This window comes from Chaetodon auriga, chromosome 18 (assembly GCF_051107435.1).
Source record: "Chaetodon auriga isolate fChaAug3 chromosome 18, fChaAug3.hap1, whole genome shotgun sequence".
Taxonomy (NCBI): domain Eukaryota; kingdom Metazoa; phylum Chordata; class Actinopteri; order Chaetodontiformes; family Chaetodontidae; genus Chaetodon; species Chaetodon auriga.
The window spans coordinates 13083819-13092425 of NC_135091.1; positions in this window are offsets into that span (position 1 = coordinate 13083819).

An 8607-nucleotide genomic window follows, 5' to 3' on the forward strand; every position below is an offset into this window, starting at 1 on the left:
CAAATAATAAGCAAAAGTCCCGTAAAAAGTACAGTAAAAGTACACTAATTATCATACTTAGGCAGCATTTTTGTGTTGTGGCTGGTTGCATAGGAGCTCATTTAATTACTCCAGAAACAGTACTATTACTGTATAATGTTTGATCTAGAAGAATGTATCATATTTCATGAGATGATCATGTTGTAAATGTATGTAAAGTCTGGATCCTGCAGTGTACACAGTAACTTGAACAGTCAAACAATTGCAGTGTGGTGAAAAGTACAATAATGACCTCAGAAATCTGCTGGAGTAGAAGTATGAAGTAGCATTGAGTGAAAATACTGAAGTAAAAGTGCTTTAAAGTTGAGGGATTGTGCTAAATCATGTATTCATGAGGATTTCTTAAGTCGAAATAAAAATACCACAATGTAGGAATACATTGCAACTAAAAAAAAATACAAAAGTATCACCAAAATGTTCTAAAAGTATCAAGAAAATGAGTCTTTATGCAGATCAGGCAATATTCTGTGAAACAATGATGCCTGTCTCTCAATACTTTGAGGGCTCATTTCTTCTTTTAAAAAGTAGGAATTTCCTCAAACTGCTGAGCACTGTAGTTTTCAGTAAATGTCACTCAAACAGGAGTAAATAGAGCATTTGTTGGGGACTATTTTCAGCCGCTGAGCTGGGCTCCAGCGAGTGTATACTGCTGCAATATTAACAGTGCATGTGTGTTTGAAATTACACCTCAGTGCTCATTGATGTGTTTTTAATCAGTCACATCAGTGAAGCTCCACAGCACAAAGGAAGAAGAAATATCAGACGCCTGATTCACAGACGATGTGGTGTAAAGAATTCACTGTCGCTTCTGTTCTTTTCATGGGATTCAGTGACAATACGAGAAATATAGAGCAGCTTTTGCAGATTTATTTTCGGATATTATTGGATTTTTATTACTGATACATGACTCTAAAAGCAGATTTTTTTATGTTACCGCTGGCTAAGGTGAAAAATACATAACGCTGGATTACACAGTATATCATATTTTTTAGAATCATGTGTTTTTTATCTAAAATCTTTCAATTCAGTGGAATATAAAGTGATATTTCCCTCTGAAAGTCAAGTACCTACCTAGTTTTAGGTCCAACCCTAGCCTGTCGGCCACTGCTCGAGTGTGTATTCACCTCTCAGGTTTTGTCCTTGCATGCATGCTCTGTCTATGCCATGTAGTATTTTTTTGATTTTCCCAGCCTTGTTGCTGTGCTTTGGCAGCAGTTCTGCCTCCGTCCACAAGAGGATTCATAACACAAATTATCTGATGGTGCATAAAATATGGTTTGTCATGTTCAAAAACCTTAATGAATGTTTATATTTCACCACTGTGACACTTTTACCCAGAATGTCTGAAGGAGTTTGAGCAAATATTGTTATTTAACCTTCCGGAGACGTCATTTTGACCTGCCTCTATTTTTAGAGGCTGCTCTTTTATGAGGGATGAAGTGTTAGAAAATATCTGACGAGTGTCCAAGCATCCCACCCTAATGGCCAAAGTCCCCACCCTGAGAGCCTGACATGGTATGCTTTGATCTTATAGGTCTGCCCCCCCACCTCCTCTTACCAGCTCGTTATAGAAATCTGTGCCCCACCTTCGGTCTGTTTAATAATGTCTGCAATATTTATCTTTCTCCTGATGCTCATTAAGTCCACATTGTTACCAGCCGTGACCTCTGAGGTCAAAGTGCCGTTGACATCACTTCTCTGAGTAATGGTTAACTACAACTTGTCTCTCTGTTTGTTCACCTTTTCACTCAGGGAAGGGACACCTGCAAGACAAAGAGATCGGACAGCAGAACACCGGAGGAGAAACAGGGGAGTGTTTGGTTTGGGTAGCAGGTGTGTAGGTCTCTCGTGTTTATATGTATGTATATGTGTGTGTGTGTGTCCTGTAAAGGGGTGGTCATTGAATCCCATCCAAACTCAGCGGGAGTCCACAGTGTTCACTGAGGTGTGAAGTGGCCCGGGCCAGGAGTGGATTATAAACCTGGTCTGCATAACAATAGAGGTGAGAAGCAGCAGGGGCCCCACGTTAAAGCTCAGCAAACAAGACAAAGTGCACAAGAATATCCCATTCGTATTCTTAAAGAGCTGTTTTGAATAGAGGCCTGCTGTTTGAAATGATATACAATTAAGCCTCCAGGAGGAAAGAGTAAAGGTCGCAGTGGCAGTTAAATGGGTCTTAAAACAGCAGGTCATTAAAGACAGGTTAGACTAGTAAACAATACAGGTTAGATAACTGACGAAAGACTGTTTCAGTTTCCACACAGACTGTCAAATGTGGTGGAAATGTAGTGCTAAGTGATTTAAACTTTGTTTGGCTGACTCTTGACTTTTATAGGCAAAAGGCTCATTTTAAGCGATGTGTACTCCAGAGTGTTGTTTATGGAGACGAAGATAGTCAGCTAAAATGAGGAGACAGCAATGAAAACGGACTGACTGCTTTCTGCTTTTACTCTTACTTGGCAAAAAAAAAGTGTGATAGATCAAAAAGAGTTTAAAATCAGAATATCACCAAGTTCATGTAGCAGATATTGAATCAACAAGACAAAACACAACTATGTAGCTGCAAATAGAGAAATGACATAAATTGTCTTCAGTGCTGCAACTGGAAATGTTACAGATGGACCAAAACAGTACAAACAATAATAAAAAGAAAACGTGATGTATTAACATATATCATATATTGATTATAGCAGCTTTAACTTACAGACTGTGTACGAACCATTGCTTCTAGTAAGATATGAAACACGGCTCCGCTCCATAGACATGAAGGAGTGTGGACTTTGTTGACCCAGATGAGGTTTAGATTCCAGGTCATACACCTGTTGTAACTGCGTGAATATGAAGTTATTTTTGGTGACGGTAACTGAAAACATTCTGGTTGCCCTTTCCAGATCTTTATTTTGCTTTCCAGTGACACCACAGGGTCCGAGGAGGGTTGAACTGGTGGTCAGTGGTTTCCCTCCTGATGCAAGTTCAAGTAACAGAACTGTACTGAGATCCAGAAATAACTGTGTAGACTTTCTTCATTGTGACAGTATAAAGCATACCAGAGAAACTATTTATTCCCAATTAGACATGAGATGAGATGACACATTTACCTGTCACCCCCCTTCTCCTTTGACATACTCTAAATGAGGCGTTTGAGGGATGTCATGCAGACGAGTGCCGGGACACGGTGATGGCATGGCTGGCATGCTTCAGTGGCTTTCAGGAGCGTCAGCTGCGCATGGCATCAGATAGTGTAATAATACGACAGAGGTTAATCCTCAGAGTGCTCTACTGAGACACATGATGAAGACAGGAGCAGCAGCATGATGGGTGGGGGGGTTGTTAGGTGGTGTGTGTGCATCGGTGCACTGTCCTAAATTGTCAGGAAGGTTTGTGAGACATTACTATAAGGCACTTGTATTATGAAGACCTCATAACAGAGCATCTTTGAGAAGAAAAGTACACCTTATGAGATGTGTTGTTCCTTTATTTGATAGCCAGCAGTAGAGAGATGACAGGAAATGAGGGGAGAGGGGAATGACAGTCAGCTGAGGTGGCTGGATGTGAGCAGGGATGCAGGAGCTCGCACCTGAACACCGCAATGAGGGAATATGGGCAGGCTGCATGGACAGAGCACTGTGTGGAGGGCTCACAAGTGACGTTTAAGGGGTAGTTCACCCAAATCAGAATGAAATTGACCTTTTGACCTTGGACTACTTTCTACCAAAGAAATGTGAAAACTGTGAAAACAGAAAGGTCTGTGGATTTTCTGCACTGGCAGTGAGACTGTGTCTTTGTATCTGTGTATGTATCTGTATCTGTATCTGTATCTACGCCATTCAGACGCAGCAAAACAGTCAGTCAGCATTTTCTGTGAGAGCGGCAAACCTCTGGAATACTAATACTTCAATCATGGTTAAAATCTCCTCAGATACTCATGGATGATCTGAGGCTTTTATAGACTCGAACTCTTGCTTTATTATCTTGTTGAAGCATTATCCCAGATTTTCAGCATGGCTGTGTATAAACTGTAGTATCCCTTTGTCAGTTTTTAGTTGTGTAGGAGCTGCAGGTGAGCTGACCCGAGTACATTTACACTGATGTTTTTAAAATGTCAATAATAATTTCTCAATAGTGTGACTTCATGTGTTATTTACATTGATTAGATTCTAGGTAATATGTGCAAATCAACATGCAAAGCACAACTCAATTACATTTTTGTTTGCATAAAACAGCGCTTGCGATTGTTTCCACACTAAATGAGGAAAATAGCGTTTAAGTGTCATTGAAGAAGGCTGTGCTTCTTGTCAGTTTAAAGGCATGAAAGAGTGAGCGCAAGCAAACATCCACTCATGCCTCCCTTGAAAACACTCTCCTGCTCTCACTCACGCACACAGACAAACATCCTCCCTCGCCACACACAAGAACAGAGGGGGGAGGGGCAAAGAGGGGATGATGTCACCTCTAAGCCGAGGCTTGAGATAATGGTGACATTTCAGGGAAGGTGATGTCATTCTTCCACTGCTACCTCCCCTCCTCCCTTTCTTTCTCCTCCTGTCCTCCCTCCCTCCCTCCCTCCCTCCCTCATCATCAGCGCAGGTGGCTGGCCAGGCTCTTTGAATCACAGCGCAGAAGAATTAGCTTTTGAATAGGAACAGAGCATGCAGGCAATGTGAACCCAGCCCCCCGTGCTGTGCTCATAGCTGTGATGTGTGAGACTCTTAATGTGTGTGTGGGTGTCACGCGTTTGAATGTGGGTGCTATGTCCTTTAATATGTGGGTGTCCGTGCGTTTGGATATGGCTGTGCCATCTTTCATGCGCTGTTTAACTGCCTTTCTTTCTTTTCGGATGTCAACTTGTTGTTAAAGCGCAAGTTTACATCACCTTATGTGCAGCGCATGTATGGCCTGCATGTCTATGCTGCCTGTGTGCATGCATGTGTATGTAGATGGGTTTTCTGCCCTCCATCCCTGTTGCCCAGTGAGACCAATCAAGCAGAGAGCTGCCAAGCTGCAGGGCTGGTTGGCACTGAGTCCCTCGCTGAGCTCCTCACCCTGAGGATCTGCTCATTTAAGGTTTCCCTGACTTCACACAAACCTCCTCTCTCTCCAGAAATGTATCATATTATGTATTATAGTCAGTGGTTAAAGCTTAGGCGTTTTTATCCGCCCCTAAGCTTTATGCTGGCTGTAAAAATGTGCATGCCGTGGTGTAGTTTTGTGCAAAGACGATTCAGAAACAAGACGTGTGCAAAAACATGTAATATGTATTATATACCTTCAATAAAAACACTTCTATATAAAAAGGTAACTTTACTTTCCAGAAAGTTGAACCTGGAGACTTACCGGGCATTTGCATATTATGGAGATTTGGTTTAACCTACTTCAGTACAGTGGGCTGATTGCCACAGATAGTGATGCTTCAAAGCCCAAAGGCTGTTGTACCTCTAGTCTCACCGCTGAGCTCGAGGCTGCTCACCGGCAGTATTTTTATCCCTGAAAACTCACCGCTAGTGTGCTGCACTTTCACTCTGCCAAGTTCTGGTACGCTGTCTTTCTTCCCCTGTCGAGAGGACTCAAAGCAGCGTGTGTGAGCTGTAAACAAGTTCCCACCCCCCACCCACACTGCCACACACACACACACACACACACACACACACACACACAGGCTGTATCTGGGCAAAAAGAGCTTTCTGAAACCATAAGCATCTGTCTTATCATATGATTGCTTTTCATATGTCACACACTTGAATCACGGGGCACAGAAGGCTTCCCTTTCACACCTAGAGGAAGTCGACCAGAAACCAGAGCACATGTTTCAACTGCAGAAAGAACAACTGTCCACGAATGTGTGCAGAATATGAACATGAGCAATAACAAGGCAGCATGGCAGATAAGCTCTGCGGAAATGTAACACATGGCGCACTGTTATTCACTCCTTCCAACACACTGTAGCTGTGAAAATACATGACGGTTTTTTTTTGTTTTGTTTTTTTTGATTCTGTAGTTAATATTCCTGTCTCTCATCTTTTATGCACACCCCTTTCAGACTGGATGCGATACATTCAACATCAGCAAGTTTTATTTAAGTCAGAGCAAACATTTGACTTTCATACTGAGTATCTGAGGGAATATTTGCATCCATGTGAGCTTTTAGAAATGCACTGTAAATAAAGACTGTTGTGAAACATTATATGTTATACAACAATGACATAGTGAGATTAAGTTATTAACCAATGACAGACTATATGTTAATAAAACTGCAACATTAGCTTTGTTCGGAACAAACTGTTGTTTTCAAGGAGATTTTAATGGAGACGTGTTAGAAATTCATGAGGTGTCAAAGAGTTCAGTCAAACACGCTCTCACGCATACACTGTTTTCTTAACCTCATTTTACCGGGTTTTAAAATTTTCAGAGAGGGTTGCACCTGTTCATCGTGCGAGATAAAAGTAAATTAGTGAATGATGACATGTGATGTGATGTTTACATGCTAGCAGTCATGTCGACTGATGAAAAGCTCTCCATCTTCAGGCTGAGGATTTGCGGCAAAAAAAAAAAAAAAAAAAAAAGGCAGACATGGTGAAAATATTTGCTGTACTCCAGGTGAAAGGAACAAGTGTTGACAGAATCCGAGGGTTAAAACCATTCAGCATGAAGTGCTGTGAGTGCAGAAGAGGTTTCTGATGTGTAGCGTGCAACAGCCTTTTTATATTATGTGGGTAATTGCACCTCGCTGTGGCTCCCCAGGGGCCACTTTTCAATCTGAAATGCAAAGCTAAGTTGATATACATCATTTTCAGTTTGATTGGCTCACCTGATGTGTGAAGATTGTGTTGGTGACTAACGGGATGTAGCATCAATTATTGACACCTTAATATACTGCATGTGCTCATGAGATATGGCTGGTAAATCATTCATATCTTGGAGGTTTTTGACATATGCAGACTTGAACCTCGTCCTATGGCACACATTTGACTTGTGGAGAATGGAGGAAATGAGAGAAGTGTGGCATGTGATGGGAAGTTGCTTTAATTTGCCAAAGCAACAAACAGGTGCACATGCACATGAATTACCTTTCTCCCCAGTTTGGTAAACATACACTCAGATGTGGTGACAGATGGCATTCTCAATCCAGGAACATTCATCTGTGAGACACTGGTAATCGTGATCGGAGGGTCCCCCAGGATGCCGTGCTGTCAGGCTGATGGACTCATTAGACACGCGTTGCTGTTTGTACAGGAGTGGGCCTCTTTCTATCACCCCTGGGCTGTGTGGAACACACACTGGATGGATTGCAGAAGCACTAATTAAGATGCAGAGATATCTCTGGCACCTGAGGTGTCACTTGGGGTACCTAATACTAAATGCTCTCTCTTGGTTCTTCTACTTAGTTCCTCATTCCTCAAGTTGCAGCACAGATACAGAGCTGCTGGCAAAACTTTCTGTGTGTTCAGTTGTAGTCAGTGAACAGAAACAAATGTTACCGATATATCAAGGTTTAACTACTGGCTTTATTTATGGTTATTACATCGTTTACTGTATTAATGGTTTGTAGATTAGTAGTAAGACATTCATGACCAATTTGGGGTGAGGAAAATCCCATTAAGTGGTGGATCCTCCTCCTCCTCCTTTTCACTGGCCTTTTAATTCATCTTGATGGCTTATTAGAAAGTGAAAAGCCCATGACCTTTTTTAATGACTTATTAACATTATTAACTGCAGACTTGATGGCTTATGAGAAAGTGAGCATGTCATTAACAAATAGTGATGAGTTTCTCACCATATAATGAGCCATCAGGCCTGCAGTTGTAAATGTTTATGTTCTTCATAAATAAATAAAATGTTCATGAAAAGGTTTTGGATGAGGTGCTTTGCAGCGCTGCAAGTGGTTGAACATTTAGCTCATCAATGCAGGCATGATACACTAAAGAGCTAAAAAGACAAAGCAAGTTATAATCGAGGAGGCTATTTTATACAAGCTGGCATCTCAAACACTTTGCTGAAGTAGTTTTTGAGGCATTTATTTTGATAATGTCATGAACAAGATGACAGGAAATGAGGGGAGAGAGAGGAGGGATGATATGCAGCTAAGGTCTGTTACATGGCAGTCGTTTTAAGCATACCAGCAGACAGACTGCTCTGACAAAAATAAGAAATGGCACATTCTTCCTCTTATAAGATGAAGTCATAAACAATTAAGCACACATTTGCTCAATTCAGTGCATGCTGGTGCTACAGACGTACTTGGTCCGGTATGACCAGTAGCTTATGGTGACTAATGTAAGCTAACTTTGATATTACTGTGTTACTGACATTACTGGGTCAACTTACTCTTATCACGTCATTGCCACTTGTAGCCAAAGTGGCTGCTGCCCAGCAGAAATTACACAGGCTCAGAGTATTTTATTTCTCGGCTGGCTGCAGTAACTTCCTGGAGTCGTGCCGTCTCCATGAGATTGTCTCTGAGTCTCCACAAAGTCACTGCACCGAGGAAGAATCTCACTTATAACCCCCCTAAAATCACAATGTGTTGTTTTTTACAGTTTAGTTTTTGTACAGATTAAACACACAAACTGC